The following is a 25615-nucleotide window of genomic DNA, read 5'->3' on the forward strand; positions in this document are numbered from 1 at the left end:
CCTTTCGGTCTAGTTGCCTCAGTTTGAATGGAAGATGAACTTTGAAAACACAATTGTACTAAATATAGTTCGGTTTGTGCTATTTGGGGATAGGAGAAACGTGAAGCTGCGTTATGGTGGGATGGAATACATATGCTGGGGCAAGATAAGAGGATTGTGCGAGATGGTTGAGATCAATATATGATAAATTGGAAGGCAATGTGGGGGGCTTGGGGATCCTCCATGGGAACAGCTGGTTGGTGATGAGAAGGGTGAGGGGGGGGGGGAAATATTGTGAATTATTGTGCAATACAGGGGAGAGGTAAGGACTAAGGTAGGTGTGGAAGTTTTAGTGGTTATGACACAAAGTCTCCTACGCGGGGCATATTTTTGCGTTACCGTAGATTTCTTTGAATACCTTTTCACCTAATGAGATTTCACTGAATTTATTTTAGCTAAAATGGTAGGGGAAATGGTATATCTGTAATGCATAATCGGTCGGTTGTGGGTTAAGGGTATAAATTAGGGTAGGGAGGGGTGAAGGGGAGCTGTGGAGGGTCTCCCTCTGCATTATAAAAAAAAGAAAGTACAAAAAGTAAAAAGTCGATTTCGTTTTTGGGTGAAATGACTCAGTGGAATTTGCATTAGGTGAAATATTTTCAAAGAAATCACATTCATCCACATTTTTGTATGTGCTAATTACATGCGCACAGTACCAAAAGCTGAAATAATGCCAAGGTGTGTTCTTCTATATGCAAATTATGGCCATATTATGCTTCCTATAACCTCACATGACAGGAATAGGTATAAGTAAGATACAGCCTGAATCTTCGAGGTTATGCCATCATTTGCCAAGTGCATTCTCCAACCGCTTAGAAATCTCTGCCTGATGTACTGAGTAAAATCTTCATATGCAAGATGACATCCCTCAGCTGTGCCTTTATTGGCCCTCTGGCATGTATCTGGTCACAATATATAGGGTATGGGTACATGTGTGCAGGTAAACATCTACACCCCACCCGCCCACACCAGTCTACACTTACCTGTAAAAGGGCTTTGTTGAGATGCGGTTCTCTGGACATCCGCTCGATCCCCATGCTCCCTCTTCAGCTAAACATTTCCTCTTCACACGCACTCCGAGTTGATAACTTCATACTGATGCTTTGTGGGTGGCATAACAGACTGCCACTCCTTGTTTTGCCCTATCCTCTCAACTGCCATAATTAGGAAGCTGTAGTGGGTCTAGTGGGGGAACAAGAGTTGGGAAACTGAGGAGAGTAAACAGAACTTAGAAGGGGTTTCTTTACTATCAATTCAGGGAGCAACTCTGCGGTCCCTGAACTAGGGCTCTCAAGAGAAGCACCAGGGGTACCACGGGAGTAAGCAGGGCAGCAGCTGGTACCTCTGATGACCCTCAAATGACAACTGTGAGATTCCTGGAAGGCCCTCCACACAACAGCCGCACAGACAAATAAGTAGGCGGACACGAGGTTCTGAGAACACGTCTTCCTTTATTATTATGACACTTCGAACTGTTTCTTTCCCCTAGTCCCCCTCCCTAACCCAACGTCACTTCCTTCCCCTTGAGGCCGCAATGGCGGACCTCCCACCAAACGATGTGGAGGGGCTGGATTACTAGTCAGGGTGTTACGGCACATCCTGACATCTCCCCCCTTTTTATGCTGTGACCCAGGAGGTGTCCTTTACCCCATCTCTTCAATGAGTCTTTGTGGCTTTATGCGACTCCTCTGTGGTCTTCCTTGCCGGCGCGGGGTAGCAGGGATTGACCGTGATGGTGCTTCTTCTTGTTCAGTCTCAGATGCCTCACTGTCTCCCAAGTATGGCACATCTCGCCATCTTCCTTCCATTTTGTCATCAGTTCTTCTACAAGCCTGTTCTAGAGGGGTCGACACTCTCCTAAAGTGGGACACATTTCGCGTCGTTGAGGCGTGACTTTCTCCCTCTGCCGTGATCATGCTGCCTTTCTTCTGAGTCACTGTGAGCAGCTCGGGCGCGAAGGAAGCGTCCTCCTTTCGCCCCTTTTGTTGTTTCATGATTACAGTGTCCCCCGGCGCTATGGTTGACTCTTGATCTTGTCTTTTCCCATCTGCCGTATCTTTCATTTTCCTCTTTCCTTCTGCGTCCTTTAGTCTTTCCTGTTGTTCTAGCGGCATTGGGGCTCTGGTCGTGGGTCCTCTGGTAGCCTTCTCTTGACTGGCCTCCTGAACATTAGGTTGCTGGACACGCCCCCATGGTGCTGTGAGGCGTGTGCCTATACTCCCTCAGGAATTGGTAGGGAGCTTGTTCAAACGGTTTGTTCAGTATGTTGGCTATTTGCATTGTCCGCTTCATGCTGGCCATGAACCTTTCGCCGATGCCGTTCGCTTGCGGCCATCGGGGAGTGATCTTTCTGTGTCGGAAGCCCATGTATTTGGCGAAGATTTGGAAGTCTGTGCTGACAAATGGCAGGCCATTGTCTGATTTAATTATCCTCGGGACCCCATATGCTGATAGCATCCGATCCAGCGCAGGAATGATGCAGGTGCCAACTGTGCTCTCGACCAGCTGTGCTTCTGGAAACCGCGAATGTTCGTCGATCAATACCAGCACGTATGTGCCATTTCTGAGTGGGCCGAACATGTCCACTGCCAGCTCATCCCAGACCTGTTCTGGGAGTGGAGATGACTGTACAGGGTTTGGGCGCAGTGGACGAGCTACCTGTGCGCATATCGTGAAACCCCCCACCAGCCGTTCTACTAGTGCGTCCAGTTTGGGGAACCACACTTTCTGCCTGAGTAGCCGCTTGGTTGGTGCGACTCCCCGGTGTCCTTCATGAGCCAACTGGACTGTCTTTTCACGGAGGGATTCAGGTATGATGACTTTACACCCTTTTAGAATGATATGATCCTCTACGAGGGAAAGTTCGTCCCTGACTTGGTCCAGCCACTTAATGTCGTCCTTGACTGGCTCAGGTTCGCGTCTGGCTTGTTGTCTCATGTGGACCCTTTTGTCGAGCTGTATGCAGTGCCTGACTATTCTCAAGGCTGGGTCCTGTTCTGATTGAGCGACCAGCTCGGGCCATCCAACTGGGAGTGGTTTTAGGTGGTGTATCACATAGTTAATGTATGCGTCCGCTATGGATGGTTCGGCGGTCACTGGTCCCATAGGGTGGCGGGACAGGTAGTCTGCGGGGTTGTATTCCTTTCCCGATCGGTGTATGATGTTGAATTTATAGTCTTGTAAACGCAATCCCCATCTTGCGATTCTTGGAGGCATTCTTGCCTTACGGTCCCCGTAGATTGTGAGAAGAGCTTGGTGGTCGGTTATGATGGTGAACTGTTTTCCGTACACGAATAGATGGAAATATTCGCACACCCATACCACTGCCAGGCTCTCCTTCTCCGCTTGGGAGTATGCCTGTTCGGTGGTCTGAGGCTTCTGCTGGCGTACGCCACTACAAACACCTCCGTCGGGTTGGATGGGTCCTTTTGTGTGAGGATGGCTCCCAGCCCAACGGGGCTGGCGTCGACAATGAGTTCTGTATGACGTTGGGCGTCGAAGTATGCCATGTCTTCTGCTCTGGAGATGGCATTGCAGATGGCTTCAAACGCGTGTTGGCAGTCTTTGGACCACTCAAAGGGTTGGTCCTTGCGAGTGAGTAGCCGTAAGGGATTGATTATTGTGGCATAGTCATTTAGGTGCCTAGCACAGTAGCTGGCAAGTCCGAGAAAAGAGCATAGCTCTGTTGTGTGGTGGGAGGTGTGGCCGTGTTGAGGGCGGCCACTTTGTCCGGATTTGGGAGCATTCCTTTCTCTGAGAAAATGTGCCCAAAGAATCGCATGGACCCTTTGTTAAATTCACATTTTTCCTTATTGAGTGTGAGCCCTGCTGACTCCAATGCGGCACAGACTCTATGTAAGGCCACGTCGAATACCAACACATCGTCTGAGTAGTTTAGGCAGTTTGGCATGTGGCGTATAACTCAGTGAATTTCTTCTTGAAAAATCTCTGCGGCCGACGAGATGACAAAGCTGAGCCGCTTATATTGGAAGAGTCCCATGTGAGTTACAAAGGTTGTTATGTAGCGAGATTCGGGGCTTATTTCAATTTGGTGATACCCCTTTGTCAAGTCCAGTTTGGAGAACGTGGTGGCTCCGTGGAGTAGGTGGATTATATCCATGATCCTTGGCGCCTGATGTATCTCTCTTTCAATGGCCACGTTCGCCCTTTGCATGTCTACGCATAAGCAAATCGAACCGTCCGGGGAATTTTAGGGGACAGGGACTATGGGTGATACCCAGGGGGTTGGTCTGGCAATGGGCTCAATGAGATGTGCCTTCATGAGCTTTTCCAGCTCATCTTCCACCTGCTTTAGAATGTTCACTGGAATTCCCCTGTAGTGCTGTGCTACTGGTGGTATGTCCGGGTTGATGTGAAGGTGGACTTTCCTATTTTTGAGATTTCCAAGCCCTACGAACAGCTTTGGGAACTTGTGTTTGATGGTTTCAGGTTTTGCAAAGTATTTATGTGCCATTAGCTGGTATAAGATGGGCACCAGCCCCATGTCGACCGCTGTCTTGAAACTCAAAATGCACCCGCTGTTGGCCTCCGTCTTGAGTATGTGTAGTGGTATCTTTGCGGCATGAGACTTATGCGTGCACCACACTGTGAAGGTGCCGTTGCACGGCAGGGGCGTGGTCGCCCCATATGGGTATATGTCCACAGAGGCCTTTTGTATTTTTGGCGGGATATGTTAGAGTGTTGTATGCCTGTTCACTGATGATATTAACGGTGGCCCCGGTGTCTATGAGAAATTCCAGGAGTGTGTTGTTGATTTGTAACGTGAGAATGGGACTGTGCTGGGTGGCCGTTTTGTTGTCGTTCAATGCCCAGACTTACCCCTTTTTCCTTTGGTTGTCCTCGAAGGATGGTGTGTAGCTGGACGATGGGGACTCATTTCTATGTATCCCACGAATCTTCTCCTTTGGCTATGTCTTGATGTTTCTGCTGGTCGCCTATCCTCCCTGGCGGGGGCGCTCCGGCGTTCTCTACCTTCTCTGCGTTGTGCTCTGTAGTCTTCATCGTGTCTCGTGTCTGTCGGGCTGTGGCAGGTACTCCTTCTGCGTTCCGACAGTCTTTGTCTGCTCGACATGGAGGCGGCAGCATTTTTGCACGCCACCCTAAAGTGGTCCATCCCGCCACAGGCGGCGCATTGCTTGCCTACTGCTGGGCACTCTCCTGTGTGCTGGTACTCATATCTGCACCTGCAGCACGTGGCTTCCGACCGCTTGTTGCCTGAGTTCATGAATGTGGCCAGTTTGTTGACTTGGTCCTGTGGCTGTTGGTGTTGGCATTCATGTTTGAATCTCCATCTGGGCGTGATGAGGACACTGTGGTGGCTGTCGAGGCCGAGGATGCCACCGGACTTGACATGGTGGCGCTGTAGATGGTCTGGTGTGGGGATAGTTGAGGTAAATGTTACTGCGTTGCACCCTTATGGGTTTGACTGGCCTTGGGTGGTCCTGGTTGCCGCTATGTTCTTTGTTTTCCCCTCTTTTGCTTGTGGGCGGTCTGTGCTGGGGCTTATTCTGGGTGCTTCCCCCTCTAAGCACGTGGGCGGGTGTTATCTCTCACCAGGTCTTCCGTGCGCTGCTGGATGTACCTGCTCTTTGGGCCATTGTACGCTCTTCCGCAAAGTCTGCCGGCTCTTCCTGCTGAGTGCAGCACGTTCCGTGTGCTGCTGGACACGCCCTACACATGGGCCGCTGCGGGCCTTTCCTTTGGGCTTCCTGGCTCCCTCCACGTGGGTCGCTGCGTGTTATTGGTGCCGTGAGCTGCTGGGTACGCCCTCCACGTGGGCTGCTGCGGCCCTCTCGTTTCAGCTCCCGGCTCCCTCCACATGTGTGCCTGGCTCTGCCTGCATGTCAAGGCGCGGTGCCGGTAGACGATGGCTCTGCTGCCTTGTTGTCCTGTCTGTGAGCAGCGGGCCTCTATACGTCGGGGCCGCTGCGAGTACGTGTCTCCTCGCGCATGTGCCGCGGGCCGTGGAACGTTGGGGCCGCTGCTATCAGGAGGTGCACCGACGTATGCTCGCTGTCCGGCAACAGCCCTCCTAGCATGCTGGGTCCGGGGTCTGCGACTTCGTCACCGTTGTGAAATTCCTGGAAGGCCCTCCACACAACAGCCACACAGACAGATAAGTAGGCGGACACAAGGGTCTGAGAACACATCTTCCTTTATTATTATTACACTTCGAACTGTTTCTTCCCCCTATTCCCCCTCCCTAACCCAATGTCACTTCCTTCCCCTTGAGGCCGCAACGGCGGACCTCCCACCAAACGATGTGGGGGGGGGCTGGATTACTAGTCAGGGTGTTACGGCACATCCTAACAACAACCATACCTTTTTTCAAAAGTGTTTATTCACCTTTAATTCCCAAGCCATTTCTCACCCATGCAGGCCTCTAACAAAAAACGTCCCACTTCTTTCTAAAATCAATTCAACCTTTTGGGGTATGTATATCCTTTAATTAATTAAGCTGTGCAATATGAAGTAAAATGATCACTGGTCCACATCAATTAGTACACTAGAAACGATACATCATGATCTGATGTATTATTTAGTTCTTAGTGGCATTTGTCTTTGGGTTGTGAATTATCTTGGTAAAGGCACGTTTGCAAGCTACATTTGGTCACCTGGTCTAATATTTGCAGCCATAAACTGAATATTGGACATTGGTCTACAATTACAATGAGACAATGCATCACACTGAGTTTTCTTCAAAAGAGCATACAGTTTAGATCCCGGATTTTTGTAAACAAGTATCTCACAAAGTTTCAGTTAAAAAGAAATTGCTAATAGATGTACTGATTTGACCTGATAGCTTGTGAGAGCACTTGTTTAATAAAAAATAATTGTCATTAGTAACCACTGCAGCAAAAAAAAAGAAAAGTCCCGATCACGCAACGTTGTGCAGCTCGCTCCCATCTACGACAGCATTTGCGGTCTGGAATGGCCACCATGGAAAAGGAGAAGGGACTACTTGTAGTCCCTTCTCCCTGTTCTATGGCGGGCATTTTTTTTGTTTACTTTTTTTTCAACTTACGTCAATGGCTGCCATGGAAAGGGAGAATAGACTACATAGTCCCTTCTCCCCTTCCATGGCGGCCATTTTCTTTGTTTACTATGACCGCCACGGAAAGAGAAACAGACTACTTTTCTAAACCTTTTTTTTCCGGCTGCGAAACGCAACGCATCTCACAGCCGGAAAAAAAACATTAGTACCCCGGTCTAATGGTCATGCCCCTACACTCGGGCCTGTAACTATGGGCACCGGAGGCATTACCTTAGGCGTAATGGCCCGCAGTCTCAGGGATTATTGCCACAATGTAAACCAGGCAATGTACGCCCATTCATACAATTTATTATGGAGCATACTATTTATTCCTATTAATCGTTACAGTAACGATATAGTTAAAGTAATGGAGTTTTGACATTTGGGCAACATGAATCTCTGAGGGTTCCACGATTTCACGGATGAGAGCCAAGAGGGGGCTACTGCCGGCCCCGGTCATTTCTACCACCATCAGACTTCTCCTTCAACTTTACACTGCTTGGTTTCCAGTAGGTGGAGAGGATGAAGACTGATGGAGGGCCGAGGGCCAGCTCCTATAATCCCTTCTGACAGAAACTCCACCTGTAAATCATGCAGAGCCATGGGTTGTCGCAGAGGGGGGGCACAGCCTACTTCCACTAAATTCCAAATCAATGCCCTTGATAACTCACATAGTATCTGAAATATTTAGACTACCCAAGCGATTCAAATTGCTCAATAAAAATGAATTTCTCTGGGAGTGTGGGAGATTTTGGCTTGAAATAGAATTTACCGCTGCCTCAACGATCATAGAGCCTCACCAGACTTAGAGCCTCACCCTTTGCTTTACCAGTGCATCCCAAATGGTAAGGTGGCAGACAATTTTGAATGGGGAAGGGGGCATTGAAAGGGATGCCTCAGAATTCTCTGCGCCGTCTACCCATGATTTAGGCATGTAGTGCAGGTGGGTCCAGTCTGAAAAGGCAGGTAGAGGTCATTAGAAGCCACGAAGGGTGAAGTCCAAACATAGAGAATGGCACACTAGTTGCAGTCCACACCTGATTGGACATCGCCATCAGTAATGAGGGAAGTGGCCGCCTTGGTACAGCCTAAAGCAGGGGTCTGCAACCTTTGGCTCTCCAGATGCTTCGAACTACAATCCCATGATAGCTGGCTATTGAGTATGCTGGTTAGAGATGATGGGAGTTGTAGTTCAAAACATCTGGAGAGCCACAGGTTGGAGACCCCTGCCCTAAAGGTATGGCAGAGCATTGGGCGCTCACCCTCTGCAATCAAAAAGCAGAGATGGGTGGCAGATGCCCCCAAGATCACTAGCCATATAGAGCAAAGAGGAACAGCTGAACCACACTGAGTCAACTGGGGGAGTGGAAAAAATAGGGGTGCCACCACAAAACGAGGTAAGACAAGAAGAAGGCACCACACATCAACAGACTAGTTATTACCCCGGGCATGACAAGGGTTAAAAGAAGATGAGGATGAGGAAGATGAGCCATATAGAGCAAAGAGGAACAGCTGAACCACACTGAGTCAACTGGGGGAGTGGAAAAAATAGGGGTGCCACCACAAAACGAGGTAAGACAAGAAGAAGGCACCACACATCAACAGACTAGTTATTACCCCGGGCATGACAAGGGTTAAAAGAAGATGAGGATGAGGAATCCTTTCAGGGAGAAGAAAGGGATGGGCAGTGAACAGGACTGTTGCATGGCATGCCCGAAGGGGGGGTGCAGTCAGGCAAGAGATAGATGTATCGGGAAACGTTATGACATGGACCTATACAAGAATTCAAGGCTGTGGGGGCAAGTAGAAAGAAGAATGCCCTGGGACAAGGGGAGACTGTGGAGACAAGGTGGTAGTGGATAGAAAAATAGCCAGAGGAAAGCCGACAAGGGAGTAGAGTTGAAGTAGACCCAAAGAGGGAAGGTGGAAACAGGTGACTTGATCCATCGTTATCATGGAAGGTCTTCGTATGGAAGACCCACGCAAACAGCATAATGAGTACAAAAGAGAATATTTATTTAATTATTTGCATTTTTAAAGCGCTCACCCAGCCCAGGGGCATCAAGACGCTGTTAATGTTTTTGTTGTTGTTGTCTTAGTTGCATATTTATAACACGCTTAAATACCCGGAGGTTTCTAAGCGCGCGACCTAGGGATCGAACCTGTGTCCCTTCGTGTCATCTTGCTTCCAAGGCGAGCTCATTGCCACTGGGCTATATTGAAGCATCCGCTGGTCATAACAAGCATCAAAATAAATGAAGAGAATGACAAGATGATACATCTAGGTAGGTCAGGAGACAGAAGACTATATTGACTGTTAAGGGCAGTTGGCATGAGGAAGAGAGTGCAATCAGGCTACAGGATCCACAACTATGTAATGTATATTTTTTATTAATTCTGGTTCTAAAAACTTTAACAAATGGCTGGGTTCGGCACCTATTAAGAGCACTACCAACCAATCGGTGGCTAGCACACAAAATTAAACATTGCCTTAGTCCTCGCAGAAAAAACAGCTTCTTTGTTTTAATATGAGCACAACTATTAAGAAGACGCAGGACATTTTAAGAGGCAAAATTAATTGTAACCATGCCAAAATAAGCTATTAAAAAAGGGACATTATTTAATTGTACTAACATTTTACTAACATTTATTACAATGTTATGATGTTAATTTTCAATGATCACGTCTAGTAAATATTCTAGACATAAAAATAATGTTACACTTTTAATAACGTGAAAAGGACATGATGAAAACCCAGAGTTGCCACATAAATGAGATGCTAGTGTAGCTTTTGAAAATACTTCTCTGTGAAGGGGAAGAGGATACCACACATCAATGAGAGTTCATGCGCATTTTGGGAACATAAAGATCACAACAGATGTGTTTATTTGACAAATACATTTGTGATAAAGGGGCTGAATGTTTGGGTCGTCAAGTCCATGATGTACACTTGGCTTAATGCTCGGCTAATATTTCTCAATGTTCAATCTAACATTAATGTGGTATAAACATAAACCATCTGTACTCATTTGGACATCCTAAGGATTTGGATGTGAGCATGACATGGCTGCAATATCTGTTACTAGACGGACAGATGGGCTGGCTGGCTGGCTGGGTAGATAGGATTAGCAAGAGGAAATGGAGTCCTGTAGAAGGTTATCCAAGTAGGAAAGCATATTACACGATGCAGTACAATATCTCAGTAGATTAATGCACCCACTGCAGGCATTTATGTGTAACGTACAGGTCTGAGGTTTGAAACCTGTAAGAAGAACTCAGACTTCCATCCTTCTGGAGCTGACCAAATTAGTACATTTTAAGGAGCGGGAGGTTTGGGGGGTGTAAAATGGCATGTCAGACTTGCAGAGCCAGTCACATGTCAGCTATGCCTGGGTCTGTTTGTAATTATTCATAAATCAACACACTGAGGGCCTGATTCATGGAATCAGCCGCAGAAATGGTACAAGAGCAGCGTGCCGAGAAGGACCCTGCACGAGCCGTGCCGCCGAAAAAACATGCGTGGCACGCATATTCATTGATTCCCCGAGGCATCAGTAGCCATCGCACAGGTAACAGCAATCTGCGTGAGGAACGCCCCAATACGCCTCCATCCACACCAAAAAGCAAGTGAAAAGTTTTCCACTGTGCAAGCCTCCGCGACATTCCTGGGCCAGCATCCAGCACCCTACCAAAATCGTGCATCAACACCTCGCAATCCCTGGCTGCACCCCAGCCTAATCGCTTGTCAGCACCTCGCTATCCCCGGCCGCCCCGCACCGAAAACACGTGCCCTGCCACGCAAGTCCAGGCCGTACACCAGCAAAATCATGTGACAACACCACGCAATCCCTGGCTGCACCACAGCGTAATCCCGCCTCAGCACCTTGCTATCCCCAGCCGCACCGCACATCAAACACGTGCCGTCCCACGCAAGTCCAGGCCGTACAGCAGAGAAATCATGCAACAACACCTCGCAATCCCCGGCCGCACCCCAGCGTAACCGCTCGTTAGCACCTCGCTATCCCCGGCCGCAACCCACAGAAAAGGCATGCCCCCCCATGCAAGTCCAGGCCGTACACCAGCAAAATCCCTTGACAACACCTTGCAATCCACGCCGCACCCCAGCGTAATCGCGCGTCAGCACCTCGCTATCCCCGGCCGCACCCCACAGAAAACGCGTGCCCCCCCCCATGCAAGTCCAGGCCGTACACTAGCGAAATCACGTGACAACACCTTGCAATCCATGCCGCACCCCAGCGTAATCGCACGTCAGCACCTCGCTATCCCCGGCCGCACCCCACAGAAAACGCGGGCCCTCCCACGCAAGTCCAGGCCATATACCAGCAAAATTGCATGCCCCCTTGTAAGTGTAGGCTATACACGTTTAAAACACATTAATCCCCACACACCCTCTGAACCCAGCCTGCCCACATAACCACTCACAGCACATTAACCACTGTAGTGCACACACCATCTGGGGGCACCCTTACCTGTGACACCCCTCTGCAGGCAGTCCCCTCCACAAGTGACACCACCCGACCCCTTTCACCTGTGACAGCGCCCCTTTCACCTGTGACAGCCCCATGCAGGCAGCACCCTCCACAAGCGACACCACCGCCAGCGTCACTCACCTGTGATACCCCCCTGGACACACCCCCCTACACAATTGCCACCATCGCCCAGCCCCACTCACCTGTGACACCCCACTGCAGGCAGCACCCTCCACAAGTGACACCACCCCCCAGACACCCTCAGCTGTGATACCCCCCTGCAACAACCCCCTCCACAAGTGACACCACCCCCAGACACCCTCACCTGTGATACCCCCTGCAACAACCCCCCTCCACAAGGGACTCCACCCCAGCCCCTTCCACCTGTGACACCCCCCTGCAGGCAGCCCCCTCCCCAAGGGACTCCACCCCGAAACCCTTTTACCTGTGACACCCCCCTGTAAGTACCCCTCTCCACAAGTGACACCCCCTGCAGGCAGCCCCCTCCACAAGTGACAACACCCCCTAGCCCATTTCACCTGTGACACCCCCTGCAGGTACCCCCTCCACAAGGTACACCCCCTGCAGGCACCCCCTCACTAAGTGACACCACCCACCAGCCCCACCCACCTGTGACTACCCCCTGCTGGCAGCACCCTCCACAAGTGAGACCACCCCAGCCCCACTCACCTGTGCCACCCACTGCAGGCAGCACCCTCCACAAGTGACACCACCCCATCCTCTTTCACCTGTGACACCCCACTGCAGGTACCCCCCTCCACAAGGGACACCCCCTTGCAGGCAGCCCCCTCCACAAGTGACAACACCCCCCAGCCCCTTTCACCTGTGACACCCCCCTGCAGGTACCCCCCTCCACAAGGTACACCCCCCTGCAGGCACACCCTCACTAAGTGACACCACCCACCAGCCCCACTCACCTGTGACTACCCCCTGCTGGTAGCACCCTCCACAAGTGACACCACCCCCAGCTCCTTTCACCTGTGATACCCCCCTGCAGGTACACCCCACCACAAGGGACACCCCCTGCAGGCACCCCCCTCCACAAGTGGCACAACGCCCCAGACCCACTCACCTGTGACACCCCCTGCAGGCAGCACCCTCCAAAAGTGACCCCCCATCTCCCTAACCCGTGACACCCCCTTGCAGGCAGCCCCCTCCACAAGTGACAACACCCCCCAGCCCCTTTCACCTGTGACACCCCCCCGCAGGTACCCCCCTCCACAAGGTACACTGCCCTGCAGGCACACCCTCACTAAGTGACACCACCCACCAGCCCCACTCACCTGTGACTACCCCCTGCTGGTAGCACCCTCCACAAGTGACACCACCCCCGCTCCTTTCACCTGTGACACCCCCCTGCAGGCACTCCCCTCCACAAGTGACACAACGCCCCAGACTCACTCACCCGTGACACCCCCCTGCAGGCAGCGCCCTCCACAAGTGACACCATTCCCCAGCCCCTTTCACCTGTGACACCCCCTGCAGGTACCCCCTCCACAAGTGACATAATCCCCCACCCACCTCACCTGTGACACCCCCCTGCAGGTACCCCCCTCCACAAGGGACACCCCCCTGTAAGCACACCCTCCACAAGTGACACCACCCTCCAGCCCCACTCACATGTGACACCCCCTGCAGGCAGCACCCTCCACAATTGACACCACCCTCCAGCCCCACTCACATGTGACACCCCCTGCAGGCAGCACCCTCCACAAGTGACACCACTCCCTAGCCCCTTTCACCTGTGGCACCCCCCTGCAGACAGCCCCCTCCACAAGGGACTCCACTCCCAGCCCCTTTCACCTGTGACAGCCCCATGCAGGCACCCCCTCCATAGGTGACACCACCCCCCAGCCCCACTCACCTGTGACACCCCCCGCAGGCAGCACCCTCCCCAAGGGACATCACCTGCATGCTGTACCCTGACCTTGTGACACATCATCAGTGCAACGATTGTGTGTTGTGCACCTGGAGCACTGTGTTGTGACATCAGCCAGAATATCCTCCGAACATGTATCCTGCAAACCAAAATAAAAGCATCCACCTGAGCCACATCCATGAGTGTGGCATCTGCTCACACATACTTGCTGGCCGTAACCATCTCCCAACATACACATGTGACAAATGAATGTTAAAGTGAGACCCTGCTACCCATGTGACAATGTCATGTCATCAATCCCCAGGGACCAAATGTTTACCAATGACAGAAGCAAACATACCCTCAATGTGTGCCACAACAACAAATAATGGCCAGGCGTCTCACAGCCTGAATCTCATTGAGCTGCTATTTTCAAAAGATATTTCCTAACAAACACATCACTATTCCGGGCATGTGTACAGGACATGGCATTCAGAGAGTGCACGGCTCACAGAGACAGCAGAATCTGGCGGTCACTGTGGAATATAAAGAAATGCGACTAGTGTATCCCAGTGCAAGAGTTTGTCCAACACCTGTGATAATGAATACTGTTGAAACGCATGCTGGTGAAGGGGAATGCACTACATGTGTGTTACACAGCGTTAACACATTCATGTGCCATTATCCTGAACATGTAACACTCCCACAGTCACCCCGCCCACGTCCCTCCCAAACAAAGTGAAGGCAAACACTGAGTGATCCAGCACATGTAAAAGGAAATACCATTTGACAGTGTCCCCATCCTTCCACTTCACACACCACCACTGGTCAGCCACATGTGTATACTGCCCTTGCAAATAAACCCAGCAACAGTACACATGCATGTAAGCAACCAGACACATGCCTACCAATGGATAGAATCAGGGCTACTACATGGACTGCCAAACAGGCACAGAGCAAAAATAACTGCTACAAACAATGACTATGAGTAAATAATAAAATGTAATATACAGTTGTATTAATAGCATAGAGACTGTCAAATAAAATAAAAAAGGTTTCCATGTACATTTATCAAAAGAATGTTCATCGACATGTCAAGAAATATATGTACAATGACAACAAAACAAAAATGTCCATAAAGTCTGGTTATTAATAATTTAAAAAACTCACCCTAAAAAACTATGTACAAACTAACCATGGAGGATTGTCCAATTAGTCCACTCCAAAGAAAAAAATAATTAAAAGGAAATTTACACCAACAGAACCATGTACAAACATGGTGTATTGTCCAAAATGTCAGCTCCAAATAATAATAAAAATCAATGGAAACTTACACCTACAAAACTATGTACACAGGCAGTGGGCTAGTCCTCCTCATCTCCAATCTCACTCAATGTCTGGATCTGGGCATCATCGAGCACTGCGTCCATTACCCCTTGGTGGGCTTCCATTGTTCCTGGAGGGCTTGCAGGGCCTTTCAGAATGTTCCTGTCCAAACCCTGCGCCTCCCTGTAAATTGCCTTCTGGATGGCAGCCTGCCTCCTTGCCCAATGCAGTGCAACCTCCGTCCTGGCCATTGTCACTGTCACCTCCCGAGCCTGCTGCCTCTCTGCTCCGAGACACTACCCGTAGTGCACAAACACGGAAGACATCCTGGTTCTCAGGTCCACATTTGCACCTGCCTGATGCCGGATACATGCCCCCTTGTGATGGAACGCCCCGAGTAAAATAGCCTCCTCCGCAGAGCCTGCTGCTGCCATAGCGCCCGGTGCCTGCTTTGTGTGGACACCCTCTGGGCTGATGACATTACCCGGGGGTGTCTGACCCGTGGCCTGCTCCTGGGTGCCTGCTCTCCCCCCATTGTCGTTGCCTGGATCGGCATGGTGAACACCTCAGCTGATCCACTGTCGACTCCCAACTCAGGCACGGATGTTTGCTCCACCAGACGGGCCAATATGGGTGGGACTGGTGCACAGGGGGCCCTGGTGGTATCTGGCCTGGAAGGCGCCACATAAGTTGACTGGAGCACAGAGGAGGAAGACGAGGAGGGGGCTGCATTAGTAGACAGCCTACGCAGCACAATCGAGACCAGGAATGCTGCTAGCCAGTGGAGAAGAGGCCAGACGTCATTGTGATGATGTGCAAGCACTCGACAGGAAGCCTGCACTTCATCACGTAGGTTGCTGGTACGTATCCCAACACCGACTAGCAGGGATACCCCTTTGTCCCGAATGGCAACAGCTGCCGGCATTGGGGTGTCGGTCTGGGTGGATGCATCCAACACCGGGGCTGGGTCCGGGTTGAGGCATGCCGGCAGGTATATACAGCTCTAGCCGCTGTTCCAGGGACAGGATTTTGCACAGGGTCCACCGCGGTGACCTGCACAGCCTCATGCCTCAGGGGCAGGACTACAGTAGTCACACCCACCTCACCACCCCTGCCTGACCCCATGGGCTGGGTTACTAAGGCCACCTCCTCCCCCTCCACCCCCGCCATCCAGGATGTCTCCCGAGTGTCTTCCCCACCAGATGGCCCCTGTGTTGTCTTACCTGCAGAGGCACTGCTAGGGGGGGGCTGAGGGGGCTATAGCCTCGGATCTTTTGGTTGTTGCCTCGGATAGGAAGGAAATTAGCGTAGCCCCACCCTCTACTTCCAACGCAACTGCAGATAAGGAGACAGAGAACACAAACATCATGGTAATGCACCAATGTGTGCATGGCAACAAAAACGTTCACATGAAGTACACCGGTAAAGGGTACAACCATCATCCCCCTCCACAACACACATGTACATGAAATGTACATAAATGCACATACACATCTGTCCATCCCAACACACAATCACATCCAGGGACACGGCACTGTCACAACCTATCAATTGTGCATGCTACACACACATGCATCATGTGCTCATACACATGTCATGCATGCACATCTCCTGACAGTTCTCAAGCAGTGCAATGAGCAATCAGATCAGAGTACCCTCAATGCCAATCCCGCCGCATGACTACATCACACACTGAAATACACCTGTTTCATCCATCCATGAGTGATGGCCAGTCACAAGCCCATCTTTGACACATACACATGAACACCATGCATGCACATGAGGTTGCCAACACCACCTCATCTGTCACACTTGTCACATGGGCACGTCTCAGACACATGTAACAAACCATGCACACATTGTGAAATGCAGCAGTACAACACGCAATGCAAATGTAATCCCATTCAAATTACACATGGTTCACTGCACACATGTAGAGCACTGTCTGGGTCATGTACGCAGACATCCCTACAAGAGGCATACTTGCTGTAAGCCCAAGTTGCCCACTCCCTACATACAGGAACATGCACTGTGGAGCCCAGCAACACATGGGCACTCACCTGACAACTCCAGAATTTGCTGCAACTCCCTGACCTGGGCGTGCAGCGCCAGGTAGAACTTCTCCAGGACCTGCATGTTGGTGTTGTTGATCTAGCACCTGCGCTCCTCTCTGTTGGCACCGGCCTGGAAAAAGCACAGGGCATTGTTATGGGTCCTGGATTTTAGGTCCTCTCAGCGCTTGTGCACGTGTTTGAAGGTGCAGGATAGCACCCCACCGTGTTGATGGCATCCACAATCCCGTCCCAGATCAGCTTACGTCCTTCCTTGCCGACTTGCGTTGGGGTATTGAAGAGGGCATCATAATGCCCCAGGACCTGCTCCACCAGGATGTCAACTTCCATGGCAGCGAGGTTGACAGCCCTCAGCCTCGCTGCCACAGGGTTGCCACTTACCTCTGAAGATGTTTTTTGAGACATGGTAACTCCCGAGGCAGGTCTGGGTGGGCAAGATGGTCCTGCGGCTTGGCTGTGGAGGGGTGGTGATGGAATGGCACATTGGGAGTCTGGTGAATATGCTGAGGTGATCACAGGGCCAAGGACAGGAGCACTGCCAATGGCTGGACAGCAGGCACTCAAAATCCAGGGCAGGTGGGCAGCAGGCACACACAGCGGGCAGGCAGCAGCAGATGGCTCAGTCGGAGGCAGCTCAGGGCAGTAGGAGGCAGGTAAAATGGTGTGTAGGCAGGAGCGTGGGTCTTCCGGGTCTATTGCGTGGGCAGCCGTAAACAAAGTGACAGTTACTTCGCGTGTTCGAAATTAGCGTGAACACGTGAAATCAGAGGAACCTCAGTGCGTAACTTATGTGACACACGCTGGGCATTGGCGTTCAGATTCAGGATAAAGAAGTGCGTAGAAGAAAATCCGACCATACGTGCAATTTGGAGTGGACGGACAAGTGCATTACAGAGAATTTTGGGGTGCCACGCAATTCGTTCACTACTGTGACAGTGCAAACTTCTTATTTTGTTGGGGGATTTGCCTCCACACACACGCACACGCAGGTGTACTTTTCTTTTTTCAGAGGCTAAAGGTGAGTCGCGTAATCATTTCATACTCTGGGCGCCCCTTTGTATCGCGTTCCTCCATTATTACCATTCAAGTAGATTTCCTGGGTATGCATTTTTTGTGTTGCTGGGTGCCACAGCGTATTGCTTAATGCTTTTATCTTTTTACGTGAGCTACTGAGGTGTCGCATACACACATTTTTGTTTTTTGGGGTGCCTGTGCATTACGCATCCCATATATTTTTTAACCAGGGTTAATATTGAGCCTTGCTGGACCACTGAAGTACATTGACCATCACGTGCACTGCCCCCCTCACTCCGATTGCCCAGGACAATTGCTTGGTGTGTCTTCCACTGTACTAGTCCATCTGTACCATGAGTGGGAAGGCCCCAAGAGGGAAAGGTTGCAGACGTGGCGGGGGTCAGGATGTGCAGCAGAAGCTGCTGCCCCAACCTGCAAGGGTAGGGGACATGCAGAGAGAGCTGTGCCCCCCCCAACAGGATTGGGGCGCTGCGGGTGCAGCATTTGCTGTCCCCACCACTCAGGGTCAGGGAGCTGCAGCGATATCTGTTATCATCCCTCCCCCAGGTACACGGCCACCCAGGGGCAGCTAATGTCTGTCCCGCAAAGGGGAAGGGATGTCCATGTAAAGCTCCTGTCCCCACCACCCAGGGTCAGGGACCTGCAGGGGCAGCTGCTGTTGTCCCCCCCATCTTCAGGGACCTAAAGGGGCAGCTGCTGTTCCAACTTCAGTGGGTGTTGGCATGGCCCAGGCGACTAGTGGTCCAGAATCTGGTTCCCTGAGTGGTCCCAGCTACACAAGGTGTGCACCACATGCCAAGAAGTCAAAGCGTGCACAACAGGAAGAGGCTCAACCCCAATGCATGGCACTGGACATTGCCACGGTGAGGAAGAGGAGCTCCGATGATGAAGAACTCCAGATCCTCGTGGACTACGTGCGTGAACACCACAGTGACATGTGCACACAGCCAGGGAGCACACATTTGCCTGCTCAGCGTATGGTGCACTGGCAGCGAGTCACAGGTGACATCAACACCTTAGGCAATGAGAGGCACACCACTGCTCAGGTCATGAAATGGTGGAATGACCTCCATTGTCACACCAAACACAAGGTGAGTGCCAACCTCGCCTCTGCTCTGACAACTGGAGGGGGGTCACCACAGGAGCAGGAGCTCACACCACATGAAGAGGCCACGAGCACGTGAATTCACAAAGACAAGTCTGGTGAGTGATCAACCGTATGCATCCTGAATATTTGCATGTAGATTTAAAAAAGCAGTATGATTGTGTTGCACTTGTGCCTGCATTTGAATGACTGCCCTGGGTGAACCATGTCATGGTGTACTGACTCGTGCACAGTGTCAGTGTAGCATGTCATTGTACATCTGAAAACAAGGCCATATACTCCTCGATCTGTCATTTCCTTGTTATTCCCTCTCTGTGACACTCTCTCTCTCTCCCTCCCTCTGTTGTGGTACACTGTACTCCTCAACACATCACTATCCAGAACCATTCACCCTGTGGCACCCTGTGTTGCTCCTGCACTGAGTGTTCCATGCATATTTTCTTTCTATGATTAAGTATGATCATGCATGTGCATGTTGTTACTCTGCATTGCATTCAATTCAGGTAAAGCGTCTCCTGATGGTGTGCATCATATGCAAGGCAGGTGAGTTACATGGACAGGTAAATGCATGGCATTTGCTGACACTTCTGTGGTGTTTCTATATGAGTGGGTCACTGTGTGTGCTCACTTTAGTTTGATTTACCTTGTGCTCAAACACTATTGCTTGAAGCGTGCATGATTGACACGGGGGGTGATTGCAATGATGGCAATGGGCATGTTCATCAGATGGATAGCTGGGTCCACTGTTCTCTGATTATGATAACTGTGCTTTCTATCTGTGTGGTGGGTTTTCATCGTTGTTTGGGAGTGTGTCGCATGGCCAACAGTTTGTGGACGGTGTCAGGTGCAGAAGTTTTGGCTCAGGTGTGCCTCATTTAACCTTTATCATGTCTAATGAGTGACACATCAGATCCCTAGAGGGTTTGTGGGACTGGGGATGTTTGTCACATTTGGCAGGTCAAAATTAGGGATGAACTATTAGGTGTGCTACAGCATTGTGAAGCCACAAACATGTTGATATGTATGATGGTGTGTGTGCTATCTAGTCTAACAGCAGATCAGGTTTCGTGGAATTGGTGGGTTTTCTTTCATTTCTGATGCATGCAGCAACATGGTGTATGCAGCTTCTAGTGCAACTCATATGGGTGCATGGTGGTTCTGCATTTTAATAGATGCAGCATTGGACCATTGCTATGCCGTGACAATGAAGTCTGCATTAACCATGTTCTGGTGGTTAACAGGGTACTTTTAGCATGATTTAATTGTTCATCAATGTATCAATTTGCTTTGTGTTGTCCGCTTATGTCTTACATTGCGGCTCCATCAGAGTTCAGAAGTACTTTCTGCCATCAAACATGGTTCTGGCGGAGGTGCAAGAGGTGAGTGGCTCAATGATTGGCAAGACATTCACTCTATATTCTGCAAGGGCTCCTTCACAGTACCTTTAGTATGCACTCGCAGCACATATGTCTTGCAAAAACACATGACTGACTGAAATTACTAGTGACAGGCTCTTCAAGCATAGCCCTCCGCACCTCTGCAGCCCCGACACTCACCATCATCATTATTCATTCTCCTCATTCACTCATGTCTCCCCTGAAGTCATCAACAGAGTTGACAAGTCCATGAAGGTGTCATCCCTATTGGTGTCCCGCTACTCCTACAGAACCATCATTGTTATCAACTCCTCTCTGTCAAATGCTCTTTGTGATCTGTGCAAACTCTCCTTTACTGGTGTTTACTTTCCCTCCTCAATCAGGCACTCACTTGTGGCCTCCATCATTACTATGACATATGCACAGCCTTCCGGACCAGCAACATACTGGGGAATGGCTTTATACACCTCCCAGAAACAACTTCTTGCCAAGTTGGTCCGCACACGAATGTACGCACATGAGGGCATTCTTGGGGATGTACATGGACACCAGTGTGGATTGAAACTGTCGGGATCAACAGACACTGATCTACAGGGGTCACATGAGTGAATGGTACCATCCCTCAATTCATGATGCCCTGCAGTCCTCATCATCCTTGGTTAGGTCATTCATAAAAATCAATTTCCTAGATACCCCATACTGTTTCCTTTCTTCTACCCTACTTCAGCCGCCACCTGTGGCATCATGCAGGTGTCCATTCCTCTTCCATACATCTTTGAAATATACATTTGCTGCTGCAAGGCATATTTGAACCATTGTCAAACTGATTCATGTGCTATGATGAGGACAGGCTACTCTTCAGCACTGTTCCTAGTGACACACTTGCACCCTTATTCACCATGTCTGCCTCACAGCCATCCTGGACTGGTGACCTCCAAATGACCTTGGCTTGTGCACCATTTACAAAATTGCATGTCCCAATCGGCTCCACTGCAGCCTACTTCTGGTATTGAGTTAAAAAAGAAAAGGTTATGCGCATACTCTAGTTCCTAATCTTTTTAATCCTTAAACTAGTAATAACCGGGTTTGATCACAGCAATGTTCATACTTTGGAGAGTCATAGTCATGGTTTTCCCCCTTCCCCCAATTTTGGTTAAGATTTGTGTGTTTGGAGGGGACTTGGTTCCTGGTCTCCTGAATGAAACACTTGTGCCATCACTACAATAACCAGAATCCTTTGAGACTGAAATTGAAAAAGCAATTAGCAACACCTGAAAAGGAACACAGCCAACACAGCCTCCCTGAAGAGACTTTGAGACTTGAAAGTACTTGGAGGAGTAGAACTATTGTCCATTTGAACTGCAGCAGTTGGGATTTAACCCTGGTAATTGTTTTACTTTGTTGGGATTTAACCCTTTTATCACATCAGGATTAAATGACTGGGAACCAGAGTGAGCGCCTGACCTTCTTTTTCTACTTCTGGTATTGACTCTGTCCTTCCTACATGGGCTCACTTCCTGCACACTCATCCCAGGGCAGGAATGTTGGATTCAAGTTTGACTACCCCTTCCCTTAATGCCACGTATTTGTGTGATTGTCAAGGAGTCCGACTTGCAGCTCTTGATGCACACAGTTAATGTACACTTCCTCAACATCGTGCAGAGGTGCAAAGTTACATGTGCTCTGGTACTCTCCATGCTACACTACTGCAACATCCAACTCCTGAGTGTTCCTTGTTCTACCCTGCAACCCCTACAACTTACACAGATTATATATGCGTGACTTGTCAATTGACTCAAGGCCAGGGCCAATGTCTCTCCTGCAATATGAATGCTTCTGAGGCTTACAGACTCTGCACGTATTACATAGTAATACCAGGTTCATCCACAGGGATGCCTGGGTCCTGGTACCGTCTTCAACACTTCATGATGGTATAGTACCCTTCTGTACTCCTGCATTCCGCAGGCAACTACTCTCTGTGTGTGAAGCACTTGGGTATTTGAAGGGATGTGATGAGTCAATTTGCTCTGCATGATGCCTTCTGTGTAGTAGACTCACTCTCCCCCTGCACATTGAGCAAATACTCCTTAAGGACACATTGATCATGTAGTCCTTTCTCTTCTCCACTTCCATCTCCCACTGTATTCTGTGCTATTGATGCAGTAGTGCACTTCATGTCCATGTGCCTTATGTGTCCTTGGTGCCCTGTACCACCACATGTATCATGTGAGGTACTGTGTATATGGTGTAATTGCTCACGATCAGCATCAACACGAGACTAATCACTCCCATTAGTGTATTATTTTCTTGCCTTTTCTGCACAAGATTTTCTCCATGCACTAATCCCAACCTTTTGCCTTAACAACATCACCTGTACACTTGCACGTTGTAAACACTGACAAGGCATTGCGGCCTTGTCCCCACTTCGATTGATTGTCATCATTTCTTGGAAGGATTGATTGTCTGATCTGTGTTAGTGAATGACTGTGTACATTCACGTGTCCCCAACTGTTCTCCTGTGTGCACTTGGACATTTTTTGGGATATTGGATGTATGCCTTAGCTATGCGCAACACATTTGTTAATTGGTAATGTGCATCCATGACTGTGGAGTGCAATGTCCCAATAATACGCAGGTGGATATCCAGACATTGGTATTGTTCGGAGGGTGTCCCAAATTTTTTTGTTGGTTACATTTTTGTCATATGTGCTGTCTTCACAGTTTCATGCGGCATGTGGAGTGAAGTGTGCATTGTGTATGTGACGTGTAATGATTGTGGATGTGTTGCATGCACATTTGCTACATGTCATTGATGTGGACAGGCAGTGTGCAAGAGATTGTTGGGTGTGAGTGTGTGTGTATTGTGTGTTTGTATTGCATGCAGTGTAGAGGTGTTTCTGCATGTATGCAGGGACACATGTTACTGGCTGAATTGGGACTTGTGGTTTGCATGTGTTTTAGTTCACTGAGGGGTGCCCGTGTGTACTGAAGTATGTTTATGCATTTATGTGGTATATGACAATTTTTCATGTTTTTCTTTGTCTGCAGACCCTTACGTCTGGTAATGATAGGTATTTCATGTTTGCAAATTGAATAGTGAACTGCATGTCAATGGTACAGGTAAGATGTTCTTTTACATTGATTGTTATGTAAGTTACTGTTTTAACAGGCATGTCAGTTGGTGTCATCCACTGATGCAGCTTGTGTAAACTACTGTGTGTATGGTGCACAGGGTTCAGGGATGAAGCTGTGGTGTGGTTAATCTCATTACTTTCTGCCCAACCATCCCACGTGCACAACTAAAGCTTTAATTCTTCTATGGCTCATTCTAACAGTGGTGCTAAACAGGGATGTTAGCTATCTCTGTGGTGATTCTACGTGTACATGGCTGACTTTGCACGCGTGATAGGCACTTTCAACTCTGGATTGAAGTGTGATGTGGATGCAGTACTTTATTTCATGCTACCCTCAGCCACATTATCTTCATCACACATATCTGACTGTCCTCGATTCAGTCATGGTGTGCTCCAAATAACCTCTGTCTTGATGCTAGCAGGACTGTGTTAATTTGCATTGTGGCCCCAGAACCAGCTTTCCACTTTCTCTGTGGCCAGACTCCATTTGGCCATAAAGCCACAACCACCCGCACAGATATTAATGATTGTGGTCATGTTTGCCTCAAATCTCTCCTTCTCATGTCCCTTCCTCAGTCATCTCTTGGAAGTACAACTATCTGCTACACCTCCTCTGAGGTACTGCACCTTTTCTCACTTTCCACAAGCAGGTCACTGTCTCCACAGCCCTGATTTTAGGCAGGCTGCACAACTGCAACTGCCTCTTGCTCAAACTCCAAGCTTCAAATCCACACCCTGTGTAATTAATGCAGAAAAAGACTGCAAGGATTATGCTTGACATCAAGGCCAGGGACCACATCTATCTGCCACTGATTGTTCTCCACTGGCTAGCCGTGGATGAAAGCTTTGAGTCATAGGAACTATGCATTGTACACAGGGATTTGTGGGGCCTGCACACTACCTATCTGCGAATATTCATACCTCAATGCTGTCCCTCCATCGCCATTTCATCATGTTACTCTGACCTTCTTCATGTGAGCCAGTTCTTGATGGAGATTTTTGGAGGGGGATGTTTGTCATCAGCAAGGGCCAACCTCTGGGATAAACATCCTGCCACCTTCTGTTTGGGGCCTGATATCCTTATGTTCCAGAAACTACGCATGTGTTTCATCATCTGCTCTTCCTTCTCTCTCCCTCTTCCCTGCTCAGCGATCCCTCTGCTCTCTCACTCTCTCCATTATTTTGTCCTTGCTGCTTGATGATTGTCTGCTTGATGTCCCTCAAGGTCTCACACGCCCCTGTTAACCCCAGTTTTTTTCGGGCCAGTTGTCCGGGACCTGGACTCGTGTCATCATCACTGCACTTGCGGAATGACCCGAGAGAGAGTGGTATTACCCAAATTGTTTGTTACAATTGTTCGAATGAACAATTGACCGAATTTAAAGGGTCACAATTGACCTTTTCACAATTGACCGTATATATATATATATATATATATATATATATATATATGTATATATATCGGTTTGGTAATATATATATACATATATATATAGGGGTTTTGGGGGTTTGGCATCAGGTGGGGGGTTGTGGGGGGTATCCCCCCACATATATGTTACAATTGACCTTCACAATTCGGTCAATTGTGAAAAGGTCAATTGTAATTCAAACAGTTGTAAAATGAACAATTTGTATACAACCTATAGAGTTGCATCTCTCTGCACTTACCCGAGCATCCACTTACTGGATGCACTTGAAACACCCCTGAACTTGTTGCCACCCTCCAAATACAATGCCCCTATAAACATCTGTGCACTTGCTTCTTCTGATTGCACCATGCGGTAGGGTGTCTGTTTGTTCCACCCTGTCCTCGCTCCCTGTATGGTGGCACATTCATGCACTTGATGAAACTGTTGCTTCATCATCAAACATAATCACTGTTGGCACCACTCTTGATTGTGTGACATGCACAGAGGCGAACTGGAGTGTCATAACATAACATAACATAACTATTATGGTTTCAGTGATTCTAGGGCACTGTACAAATGTTCTTTTTCACCCCATGTTCCATTCATCCTTGAGCTATTTGGAAACGTGCCTTGTGCATCAGGCATTTCGGTAGATACTTTAACATGACATGCTATACTGTGACACAGTATTATGTA

The sequence above is a fragment of the Ambystoma mexicanum genome, chromosome 1q, assembly GCF_040938575.1.
Source record: "Ambystoma mexicanum isolate Mex_15411 chromosome 1q, UKY_AmexF1_1, whole genome shotgun sequence".
Classification (NCBI taxonomy): Eukaryota; Metazoa; Chordata; class Amphibia; order Caudata; family Ambystomatidae; genus Ambystoma; species Ambystoma mexicanum.